The 13082-nt window shown below is 52.6% G+C and overlaps 1 protein-coding gene across 1 annotated transcript in view; it reads left to right on the top strand.

Annotated features, from left to right (window-relative positions):
- Positions 1 to 13082, top strand: part of COL23A1 (collagen type XXIII alpha 1 chain) — a 351166-nt gene that overhangs the window by 243251 nt on the left and 94833 nt on the right. The gene's annotated exons all lie outside the window — the stretch shown is intronic.

Genomic DNA, 13082 nt, shown 5'->3' with positions numbered 1-13082 from the left:
AAGGTGGGCAGATCACGAGCTCAGGAGATCGAGACCATCCTGGCCAACATGATGAAACTCCATCTCTACTAAAAATACAAAAATTAGCTGGACGTGGTGGCATGCACCTGTAGTCCCAGCTACTCAGGAGGCTGAGGCAGGAGAACTGCTTGAACCCAGGAGGCAGAGGTTGCAGTGAGCCAAGATCATGCCACTGCACTCCAGCCTGGGCGACAAGAGCAAGACTCCGTCTCAAAAAAAAAAAAAAAAAAAAAAAAAAAAAAATATATATATATATATAAATGGAAAAATTCAGATGTTTGCACAAGCAGAACAGCGTCATGAACTCCCATGCACGGACCCCACATCCAGCTTCAAGAAATTTCAGCTGTATCCCATCCACACCCCTTCCTCTTCATTCCTCTGATTTATGACTTAGTTGTCTTTCTTCTAAAAAGCCTGTAGCTGGATTTTGGCTTCTATCCAATCAACAGTCTTTGCCTTTTTACCGACAAGTTTATGGTTTCAGCTTGTCCCCTGCCTTTTCTAGGTTTCTTGGTTAATCCTTTCTTTTTATAAATAAAAATGTTATCCATATGTTCCTCGGTCACATGACTGCTCCCTCGTGTCCCAGGATCTCCCCTCCACCTAGTCCCCATCCTGTCACTCTCTTTCTCTTCTGGATCTTAGCTAATTGATGGGGCTGGAGGCGGGGAACAGTCTTCGCTTCGGAATCTGATCACCCTTTGATCTTCTCATGTCTTGAACCATGTGCTGGTCCTGAGTGTTTCCCACGTGGGTCTTTATGTGGCCAACTTCTAGGGCCTTCTGTGTTTGAGAATGTGTTGGCCATGCCCTCACACTTGGGTGACAGTTGGCTGGGTGCAAAGTTCAGTACTCAAAATTTCAGTGTTCACTTCAGTACTCAAAACTGTTATTCCTCCCCTGTGGCCTTACAGTCCACGTGTTTGTTGGAAAGTGTGGTTCTGTCCAAGTCTTGCTCCTTCGTCATGTTCTCTGCTCTCTGGGGACTTTTAGGCATCTCTTTATCTCTGATGGTCTTAAGTTTCACTCGAATGTGTTGCAGTATAGATTTTCTCTTACTTCTATGTGGAATTCTATGGGCTTTTTCTGTTTGTTTGTTTTTTTTTCTTGACAAGAATGAGACTTTAATCAGTTTTAAGTGGAGTTTATAACACTAAGAGATAAAGGGTTGTTAACAAACACAATCACAAATGGACATGTGATTGGGATGAGGCATTATCCTGTACACATCATGTTGGGATTTTTGTGTATCCTCAGTGCCCAGCATTTACACACAGATCCACTGCTGCACAGCCAAACTCAGCAGGGAGCCTCAGATGCTCCGGCCGGTGGGACCTGGGAAATGGGGCATCACTCAACCCAGGGAAGCTCAACCCAGAGCAGCAGCCTGTGTCTCCGCCCAGGAAACCGCAGGTATCAAGGGGGCCTTTGAGCCACTGCCCAGACTGCCCCTGCCAGCCTGTGAGGCCACCTTCGGATGAGTGAAGGCCAGGTGGGTGAAGACATGGAGCAAACAGACTCAGGATGATAAATGCAGGAGGGGAGTTGTGGCCTGAGAAAAAGGATGCCAGGAAACCACCTTGGTGCTAGCGATTCCACATAGTGAACTGTAACCAGCTGTCACCCGGCCAGAGGGCAGTCCCCATCCCAGACCTGCTGGAGCTCCAGGTGGGAGACACTGTCCTAAGTGCAAATATTCCTCCATCGTGGGCCATGTGGGAACTGCAGCCGCACTCAGCAGCCCTCCACAGAAGTGGTTCAACAAAGGAATCAAAGCACTTCCTGGCTCAGAGCTGGGCACTGAGGAGATGATAACACAGCAAACAGTGGTCCCCCTGCCATGGAGCTTCCGTTGTGGTTAGAGGAGACAGGCGGTAAATGAGGGTTTCACAGGTCTGAAGGTCAGTGTGTTACGAAAAAAGGTAGGCAGGTGAGGGCAGTCTCCAGTGCCGGGTGAGAGCGAGGGTGGCAGTTTTCCATGAGAAGGTGGCATGTGAGCAAAGACGTGAAGGCAGTGAGGGGCTCGCCAGGTGCTGTCTGGAGGAAGACAGGCCCCAGAAACAGGAAGAGCCAAGGGTCAGGTCCTGAGGCGGGCGGGGTGCCGGCTGCTGCTGGAGCAACAGAGACTACTGTGGCTGAAACTGGGATGAGGGAGAGAGGTGAGTGGGAGACGAGGTCAGGGACAAGAGGCCCAGGTCTGCCAGCAGATCGGGGGCAACCTGTGGGCAGGTGGGCAGGCCACACCTGAGACCCTGTGCTGGCTCCCCAGCCTCTTCCAGCCTCACCCAGCCAGGGCCCAGAGCAAAGCCCAAGGCAGAGCCGTCCATGGAAAACATCTACCTCCCCACCCTTGTCCTGTTTACTTGTAGATTTTGAAAACAAAACCTTCACTGGGGGACCCCTTTGCTCAGGTCAGAAGAGCCAGGCTAGCCAGGCCCTTCCTTCTGTGCTCTGGGGTACCCGATCGGAGCAGGGGTCCGGGAGAGGGCCACCAAAGTGTGCCCTGCATGGGAGGCCTCAACTCAGGGAGGCTGAAGGAAGTGTTGACCGACCTATCTTGGGTTCCCCAGCCAAGGTTCTTATTCTCCTTGTAAAGACCTGACGGGTCAGGCATGGTGGCACGCACCTGTGGTCCCAGCTAGTCCAGAAGCTGAGGCGGGAGAATCGCTTGAGCCCGGAAGTTCAAGGCTGAAGTGAGCTCATCGCACTACTGTGATCCAGCCTGAGTGACAGAGACCCTGTCTCAATAAACTTTTTAAAAAAGAAGACCTAGTGGGGCAGGCACTGGACAGGGAGTGGGGGGATGCAGCCAGGCCCTGCTCCACCGTCAGGAGCCATGTGGCCCAAAAAAGGTCAGCCCAATTGTCTCAGCTCAAGGGACTCAGTTCCTCCATCTCCATAATGGGGGAAATAGAGCTGGTGGGTATGGTCAGTATGAGGTCTAAACCAGCTGATCTCTGCCTGGCAGGACAGCCACCCCTGCGGGGTCTGACCTTGAGCCCTGCGCCCATGCACATCAGCCATGCTGCCTGGCCTCACGCTTCATGCTTGCAAAGAGAGCAACAGCATGGCTTTCTGGATGGAAAGTGGGAGCACCATGTAAGAAAAGCCAGGCCTTGCCCCGCCCACCTCCATTCCGGTGAGACTCCCTCACTGCCCCTGGGAGGGCCGAGGACTAGAAGCCCCGGTGTCCAGTTTGCCATCAGCCAAACACATGCAGAGCCTTGATGGGTATTCCATGTGTGCTCTGGGACCATCAGCTTCTCCTGAGAGAACTTCAGGCCACTCCTGACCTCTGCATCAGCCCCTGGATTTCCGCAAGATTCCTAGATGGTTCGCATGCACCAGGGATTTGAGAAGCTCTGACCAAACGGAGCAGCCTACACTGTGGGCTTCAGATCCTTCAAGGCTGGAGGGTAGCTGGAGTCGTGATGTGGAGCTGGGCTCTTCAGTGTCTAAGGCAAAGCAGAAGTGAACGTTAATTGCCAAGGAGACCAGCTTTTATTTCCCCTTCTACCCCTCCTGCGCTGGAGCCACCAGCAAAGCTGTTCTGACACATGCTTCTTGGATAATTGTTTTTCTTTCATGAGCACATTTTTTGGTGAGGCTTATTGCTGGTCAGAGAGGTGTCCTTGTTCTCAGCCAGGCCCATCCCTGCAGCAGGCTCCCTGCCTAGGAACTTTCATAGGTGCATTCCTCATGAGAACGCTGTGAGGAGGGAGTATGATGCCCATCTCATGGCTAAACATGTGAGATGCCCAAGGTCAAACAGCTAGAGACAGGCAACACCAGAATTCATCTCGCTAACCCGTCCATCCATTCATCGACCCCTCATCCCTCTACTCATCTCTTCATCCCCCAACAGCCACCCGCCACCCACCCATCCCACCACCTAATCATAAGTCGTTGTTGCAGAATCACATTTTAGGTGGGATTTTTATTCTTGCATAAGGCAAAAATTGTACATGTTCCAAATCACTCCTGAAAATCTCTCAGGTTACCCATGAAAGCCAGGAATGCTTCCTCTCTCTGCCAGCCCCACAGAGCCCGTGTTTGCTCCAGTGCTGGGGAAAAGCAGCTAGAGCTGGCATTCAGAAGCCCTTGAGTTCAAGAAAGTCTTCATCACCAAACTCCAGAGTTCAGCTGGAGGCTCCCACCCCATACGAGGCAGTGGGAAGTGAGGCCCACTGAGGCGCTGGCAGATTCACGTCCCCCCACTCATGTTTACTCCAGTGCATAAAGGAACATATCCTCAGTGCTTACATCATTTTTCTCTTATTTTCCCCCACACATGCTAGCTGGCTGTGGGGTCAGTGAGAATGCCTCTCCACCACACAGCCAAGGATGGGCTCACTCCCACGCCATCCCCTCATGGCTTCAGCTGCCTGCTGGTCAGTGCAGGATCTGAGGCTGTAGTAACAGGAGCACAATGCCTTGAACAAGGGAGGTGTTTTTCCTGCCCTGCTCTGCTCTGAGGCTTAAGGATCTCATTTCGGGAGTCTTAGTGCAGAGGGACAGAATGTATTGGATGGGGCAGGGCCAGAGAAGGTTTTCAGGATGGCGGAGGCTTGAGGAACACACACCCTGTAGAGATAATTCTGGAAACTGTGGTCGTGGCTTTGCCTGTCCGTCTCTTAGGAGGTTTTGTGAGGAGAGGTTGGGTTTGTTCTGTGTGGCCCCAAGGACCCAGACGAGTGCTGGGTGGACCTGAGGCAGTGGGTTTTAGTTCAGTGGAGGAAGAGCTCTCTAATAGGCAGAGCTATCCAAAGACAGCATGAACCTCTCTTTGAGGGAGTGAGCTCCCAGTCAGGGGAAGTGTTCAAGGGGAGGACCCATGAGCACTCCTCTGGAGGCTGGAAGGGAATTCCTGCCTAAAGCAGGAGCAGTGAATTCATGACCCACAGGCTCATGCAGCCCTGAGCTTCTGTTTCCAAGCCCTAAGATGTGTTGTTGATAGAGACAAGCCTCAACCTGTCTCTGGCCTTCATTCAGCTGTGATAGTCTCATCAGGTTTAAACGTAATTTAGACAGATTCCTGTTAAGCCAGAAGGAAAAAGAGGCAGAGGATCCCCCTTGTGTGGGCACTTGGTCGCCCTCTCTTCTGATGCCCTGGATCTGCATATCCTCAGCTGGTCTCTGTTCCCCAGGACCCTCCCATTAACCAAATCATCTGGAGTTTAAGTACATGGTTCCCACCAAACACAAGCCGACTTCTCTACCCGGTGCTGGCCAGTGACCCAGGAGCTACCCCATACCCAGTGCTGGGTGACCCAGGAGCTACCCCATACCCGGTGCTGGCCAGTGACCCAGGAGCTACCCCATACCCGGTGCTGGGTGACCCAGGAGCTACCCCATACCCGATGCTGGCCAGTGACCCAGGAGCAACCCCATACCCAGTGCTGGCCAGTGACCCAGGAGCAACCCCATACCCGGTGCTGGGTGAGCCAGGAGCTACCCCATACCCGGTGCTGGGTGACCCAGGAGCTACCCCCATTCTTGGGGGAGCAACCTGCTGCGCTGCTGTCATTAAAGGGCTTCCAGGATGACGGCAGCGGCGCCCCAGCTTGCACCTGAGCCACAGTACCACGCTCTTTGCGGGAAGGCAGTCCTTGCTGAGAGTCCTGTGGGTTGCGGGATTAGCACCTGCTGTCCCTGGGGCATCACTCTGAGGGCTTGACCAGCCTTTGCTATCTCACTGTGCCCTCTGGACTGTGCCCTCTGGACTTCCTGGAGATCAGGCCCTGAGACTGACACCGTCCCTCTCTGGCCAGCCTGGTTCTGAGGTGGGTCTGTCTGACTGTGCCAGCTTTGCTGTCTGCCTGGGTCCCTGGCAAGGCTCAAGGGACTTTCAGAAGCACCTGATACCAAAAAGTCATGGCTAACAGCATGGACCCTGGAGTCAGACCGCCTGGGTCAGTTCCCCTGCCCATACTCCCAAGATGTGTGGCCCCGAGTACAGCCCCTCTGTTTCTCAGCTTGCTCTAACATGGGGATAACAGTGGCTACCACTTCACGGAGTTGTCAGGAGCCTGGGTGAAATGATACACGCAAAACACAGTGCCTGGCATGAGGTCACTGCTCCATAAATGTCAGGGATTATAATTTTAACAATAATAATGAAAAAATATATAAACAAATAGATTGTATAATATCATAAAATATAATAATGATTAAAATTATCATTTTTTTGACTCCTCCATGACCCCATGAGCCTGTTTCCATCACCAGACACTAATGGTGGACAGTGAGTGATGCTTTCGTGCCAGGAAGATAGGGGGGGTCTGTGGAGCAGCCTCAGTCTCTGGGGACAGAGGAAGCCTGCAGTCCTGGATGGCGGGGAGAGCAGCGGCTCCTGAGTGTCCCCAACCTCCTGCCCCCTCTACAGCGCCTCCCCCAGCCCAGCAGAGCCCACCTACCCCCAGAGCAGGGAGTCTGGCCCTGGAAGGATGCGCTCCATAACCCTGCACCCCACTCCGTCTCTCTGTCTTTCCACCCACTCTGGATGTGTGGAGAGCCTGGCAGTCAGCCCAGTTTCTGGAAGGGTCTCATGTGTTTGAACTCACTCCAATTTATGGAACCAATTTTCAAACTAAGGAGAGGTGACGTCTGGACTGTGCCATTAGAGCCCGCCTCCAGAGTGGAAAGGTGGGTGAAATCTGTTGGTTTACAAATGCTCCAACTCCCACGGGAACCTCTGCTCCTTCCCGGGGTCTGGCCGGGGATCACCAGGACAGGAACACGCATGCTCTCCTCGCCCTCACACGTGGGTCTCTGCGCTCCAGCAAGTGCACGCAGGCTGTGGGGAGGATGGCTCCACACTCAGACCCCTCTCAGATGAGCGAGGCCGGCCTGGCACCATGTGTCGTGGCCCACACGTGCTACTTCCATGCTGCACATTCCCTGATGTCCTCCGCAGGCCTCCCTCCCATGGGAAATAGAATTCCAATAGGGGGCAGGGACAGACTGGAGAGATCTGGGTGATTCCTGTTTCTGCCGCTCTGAGCAGCTCGCTGGCTCTGCGGGAGAAGTGTGTTTATTCTTTGCAAGTGCAAACCCACGCCTCGGTATAGCAGAGGCCTTGGAAAACCAGCTGCAGGAAAGTTGCACTTGTTTCAGCTTTGCCTTTTTTTTTTTTTTCCTTCTACCCTCTTAGGAGAGCCAGTTTTCCCTCCTTTTAATTTTTGTTTTTAAAAGCACCATTAAGTCCAAGATGAAACAGATTGCTCTGCCAAAAGGAAGATGAACTATTAGCTGGATTCTTTTTTAAAATTATTGAAGTGAAATTCACATCACATAAAATTAACCAGTTTAATGGAACATTTCAGTGGGGTTGAGTACATTCCCAGTGTCACACCACCGTCACTTGTATCTCGTTCCAAAGCATTGCAGCACCCAAAAGGATACCCCTCCCCTGTAAGCAGTGGCTCTCCCCGGCCTCTGCGTGGCAACCACCAGTCTGTGCTATCTCTGATTGACGTATTCTGCACTTTTCATATAAATGGAATCACACAATCTGAGGCCTTCTGTGCCTGGCTTCATTCACTTAGCACAATGCTTTCAGGGTTTATCCATGTCATAGCATGTATCTGTACTTCATTCCTTTTTATGGCTGAATAATATTCCATTGTATGGATAGACCATGTTTTGTTTACCCATTCATCAGGTGATGGCCATCTGGGTTGTTTCTGCCTTTTGGCTGTTGTGAATAATGCTGCTAGGAACATTCATGTACAAGTACTTGTTTGAACACTTCTTTTCAGTTATTTGGGGTATATAGCTAGCAGTGGAATTGCTGGGTCATATGGTAACTCTGTGTTTAGCTTTTTGAGAAATATCTGAATTCTTTTAGATGTTATTGAACACCTAATGTGTGTGCCAGCCTGTGCCGGGTTCTTACTTCACCTCACCCTCCTCAGAGCCCCAAAACTCTAGGCTTCCCTTGGGCACCTGGCTTATTCCACTCGTGCTAAAGAGGGCTTCTTCGTCCCCATTAGCCTGCCACTTGGATAAGGCAAAACGAACCTCAGAAACAGACACCAAACATAGCCACCTAAAAGCTGGCGATACAGCAAGGCTATTTGCTTATCCCAAATCCTTTGGAATTCTTGGCAAAGACATGGTAGATCAATTGTAGCTCAAATATAGTGAGCAAACTGGCATTTTGCAAGAACTTTGCCAGTGAACTTTGCAACTTTGCAAGAACTTCGCAAGAAGTTCGCCACAGTGATCACTTTGCCAGTGATCACAGTGTCTTAGGTCTAGTTCCTAGACCTGGGAGCTTGCTGCAGTTCTTCCTCCTTGAATTGTCCATCTATGCTGAAAGCAGGCAAGGCAGAAACTCCTTTTTGGTCTCTCCTCTCTATAGGGAGATACTGAAACTGCAGTCTCTATATGGCTGGAAGGACTGGCATATTCTAGCACAAGGGTCTCCAGATACACATGGACCAGGCCACCTGCCCTGGCTCAGTTTCAAGAAGGAATATCTGGTACATGCCCAGGCACTGCATATTCAGCTCATGAAATAAGCAGGAAGTCATGTGATCTAAGCAGCTGACATCTTTTTGTCTTCCTTATTCCTTCTCCTGGCGCAGGGGGTCCGCTCTTCCTGTGGGACTGGATTAAAATTCAATTATGCCTCTTGAAATTCCTGGTTACTATGAGGTAACAGAAAGCCCTTCCATCACTTTAAATCACAGAACACACTTGTGATTTGTAAATTATGTTATCCACTCCAAAATTATTATGAACACATCATTTCTCTTCAAAGATCTGAGTGGCTAGAGGGTTTAAAATGTAGCATTCCTGTGAAATCCCACCTTTCATTTTTAATTAGGAAACACTGCTGCTGAACACACCTCCTTGGCTGGCGCACCAGGGCAGGCCCTCCTCAACTTCCCGTTACTGTGTTTGGTCTGTGGCCCTGAGCCGCTCTGAGACTTCCCACTTACCAGGCTCCCCAGCCTCAGGGCTGCTCTTAGGGACGCCTGTGGTCTCCACCTATGGAGGAAACCCTTCATGCCTTGAACAGAATGTCGGAACGTGCTCAGCCCCATCCAAGTCTGGGGTGTGGGGGAGGCACAGGCTATGTGGTCAGCTGCCTGGATCTGAGGATGTCACCTCATTACCCACTAAGTGTGTGACACTAAGAAAGCCACCTCTTTGGGCCCTGTCATCTTACCTGTGAAATTACTAATAATATTCCCACCTCCTAAGACTTGGCAGAAACGTGTGAGACAACATATGTGAAAATACCCAGACTACACCAGTCGCTTGGTTTGTGTCATCTAGTGGGGTTCGTGTCGCTGTCTTTAAGTGCAGACGGCAGGTAGGTGACAAGACCCATGTAGGTAATTTTCTTGGGAAGTGTCTCTCCCTTGAGATTTCCCATGTGTAAGGGAACACACAACTTGGGGAAATCAAACCATGGGTGCCACTAGGTAACACTCCCAGCGGGAAGCCCTCACATGTGCAAGCAGTAATCACCGAGTTATGGTCCTCTTTGAAATGCTAATGTGGACTTGTTCCCATGAGCTTATTTCATTTGAGGAACCAGAGGCACGAAGAGGGTGGCCGGTGCCTCCCGGTGGCTCCCTTCCTGCCCACAAACGGAAATCATGGTTGGCCGGTGCCTCCCGGTGGCTCCCTTCCTGCCCACAAACAGAAGTCATTTCTTTTGGCAAAAGGGCAGGATTGGCTTCAGGGGCGTGGGCTCGATTCAGGCATGTGCTTTGGGTACGTCATGAGACTGATCTCAGAGAATGGTCGTGGGTCGTCTTGCTGATGTGGACACACCCAGCACTGCGCCGGGCACACAGTGGGAGTTTAACAAACGTGAGGTGAGGCTGCTTAGAGTCTGGGGAACTGAAATGCACCACAGCCGCACTCCAGAGAGCAGGAGGGAGGCAAGTCTGCAGCGGAGGGCAGAGAAGACCCAGGGTACCCTTGGCCCACAGCCTTGAGGACCCGGACATCCCCAGGGCATGGGGTGGAGGACAAGGAACTTGGCTGCAACCTCCCCAGCTACTCCCCTGAGGAGAAAGGGAAAACCTCTCTCCGAAGGTGCACAGGCATTTCCAAGATCTGGAAGGGGGACTGACCAGGGGCTCACGCACTGGACAGTGAGTCCAGCTGCCCCTTGGCTACCTCATGGGCCCTGTCCAGGTCTGGGGACCTCATATCACTGAGACAGGAAGAAGCAGGGTGGATCAGCCTTCCCCGTGCTGCGTTCTCTAAACTCACCCCAACACCCTGTTCTACCAGGATGGATGCTCTTGAGACCCCAGGAGCAGCCCACTTCCTCAGGGGGCCAGTCACAGGCCAGGCTTGTTCTGCAGATGGACGTCTTCCCAGTCCCGGGCTGGGGGCAGAGGCCCTGATGATCACCACCCAGGATGAGGAGCGCCAGGATGGAAGGGTGTGCAGGGGACTGTGGGCGCCTCAAGACTGAAGCCTCGGGTCCAGGAGGCAGGGGATGCTTTTCACACAGGGCTTGATCACTGGGACCAGGCCGCACAGGCATGTTGCCAGGCAGAGGAGTGAGGACATGAAAGGGCGTGGCTGGGTGGGGAGGCAGCCTGGATAAGGGACAGAGAGAAGAACTGTGGGTCCCTGCATGCAGGGATGGTGAGGGAGGATGCTGGATTCATGCCAAGGGCCCTAAGTGCCATCATCAAGAGCTGGAACTTAACCCTGCAGGCCATGGCCACAAAGGCAGCCACAGGCCAAACCCAGACTTGGAAGGTGCTGACCTTCCAGGGCTTTTTTGGCCTGCATGGTGTTTTTTAAAACATGAGTCAGCCGGGCGCGGTGGCTCACGCCTGTAATGCCAGCACTCTGGGAGGCCGAGGTGGGTGGATCACGAGGTCAGGAGTTCAAGCCCAGCCTGGCCAAGATGGTGAAACCCCGTCTCTATTAAAAATACAAAAATTAGCTGGGCACGGTGGCAGGCGCCTGTAGTACCAGCTACTCTGGAGGCTGAGGCAAGAGAATCGCTTGAACTCGGAGGGTGGAGGTTACAGTGAGCCAAGATCGGGCCACTGCACTCCAGCCTGGGCAACAGAGTGAGACTCCGTCTCAAAAACAAACAAACAAACAAAAAAACAAACCATGAGTCAAAAATGAAAAATAAGAGATATTTCACATCAAAATCCCGATGTCTGGCTTCTCTTGAAAAATGGAAAGATCTGGAAACGGTCAGTGTGAACTATCTAGGAGCCACTCCCTCTAGATAGGATATCCCGTCTCCAGGGCATCACAGTCCCCTACTCCTGGTGTCCCTCTGGCCTGGAAGTCGAGCGTCAATCACCATTTACCATGGGGCTTGCATGCTTTTTTTCTGATAAAGGTGACTTGGAACCACATCTCTGTTAAAATCAAACATAGACCAAGTGGGCTGCCTTGTGATTTTAGCTGAACGAGTCTGTTTCTTGTGTCTGTGTAACCTGTGTATCCCTGTAGGCAGCGGAGTTTGAAGCCCTGCCAGGGAGTCATGAAGGAGTTTGTCAGGATTTATAGTTGCAGACGGCAGAATCCACTCCAGCCAGTTTAAGCCAAAACAAAAAAAGGGTAGTGGGAGGTTATTCAGGGGTCCAGAGACCTCAAAGAACAGTGCCTCCAGGAATGGTTGCCAAGCTTTCCTGCCAGATCTGGAAGCTGCCTCCCAGCTGCTGGCTCAGGATCATGCTCTGTCCCCACCCAATTCTGCCGAGTCCGAATCTCACTGAGACACCTCTGATAGGTGGACCGTAAATCACACCTGCATCCTAGCAGCCAAGGCAGCAGGGAAATGTGCAGTGAGTGCTGGAAGGTGGGGCTTGCGCTGTGGAAAGCATCCAGGTGTGGAGAGGGTGACCAAAAGCTGTAGACGACCACTCCAAGCTCTGGAAAGGGAGGTAGCTTTGGTGTCTGGGGGTGTCACCAGCAGGGATCTAGCCACGCCACTCACTTTGCACCCTGGGGTAGTCCTGGAGCAGGACCTTCACACCGCCAGAAGGCTCCTGAGCACACAGTGTCAGGCCCAGCTCAGAGAGAAGGTCACCCCCAGTCTCCCAGCAGCCCCAGAGCCTGGGATGGTCCCTGGCTGGCTAGTCAGCCAGGCCTCCAGCAGCCTCCCGCAGCTGTGCCCACCCTCTAGCCAAGTGGCTTTGCTTGGCTTTTGCGTGCCTTCCTCCTGGCCTGGCCCTGCCGGCTGACTGCCCGGGCTGCCGGTCAGGACAGCTGTGTCACTATTTCGGAACTCTTTGTTCTCTTTGTGGAATTCAGAGGAAGCCTGTGCCAGCTAGGAGACTGGGCTCAGCTATTTCCCAGCAGCTGATAACAGCTGGGATTAAAAGATGAAAAACTCTGCACATGGCCCAGCCCTGCCTGTAACCCAGAAGCCAGGCGCATGTGTCCAAACTCAGGCGCCCTGTGGTGTTTACTCCTGCCCCACCCTCCTGTCGGTGGCTGCCTCTGTCCTCAGAGCCTCGCCCTGCTCCGCACCCTGCCCCGAGGGCCGTGGATTCCTCGGGGACCATTTACAGGGCTCTGAGGCACCTGGCCGGGTGCCTGCTATGCAGGGCATCATATGAGCCTCACAACAATCCAGAAGACAAGTGCCATGTTATGCCCAGTTTACAGATGGGGAAACTGAGCCTCAGGGAGTGTAGGTGGCTTGCCCAGGGCCATGCAGCAGGTGACTGGAGAGCTGGGACCCACCCAGGTGTGTTTGGCCTCAAAGCCTCCACCTTCCATGACCTCACTTTCCTCTGATTTGCAGGCGCTGCAACTGCTTCTGCCAGATATACCCAGAAGGGCCGTTTCTGCCTTCCAGAAGGTTCCTTTGACACAGAGCCACCCCCAAGCCGCCCAAGCCGGTGCCCCAGCAGGGAACATAGCATGACAGCGGAGGCAGTGCCTCTGCCAGCTTGCAACTTGGGGCCAGTCACTCCTTTTGTACTGGGCATTCGTGTTCTCATTTCACTTATTCAGCCAATACTTACGAAGCTCCTACTGTATGCCAGGCACTGGGAAATAAGAGAGACGAGGTTTATCCGGCTAAGAAGTCTGCATTCTAGCAG

The sequence above is a fragment of the Pan paniscus genome, chromosome 4 (genome assembly GCF_029289425.2).
Source record: "Pan paniscus chromosome 4, NHGRI_mPanPan1-v2.0_pri, whole genome shotgun sequence".
Lineage (NCBI taxonomy): Eukaryota > Metazoa > Chordata > Mammalia > Primates > Hominidae > Pan > Pan paniscus.
This window is presented reverse-complemented; position numbering and strand designations above follow the sequence as displayed.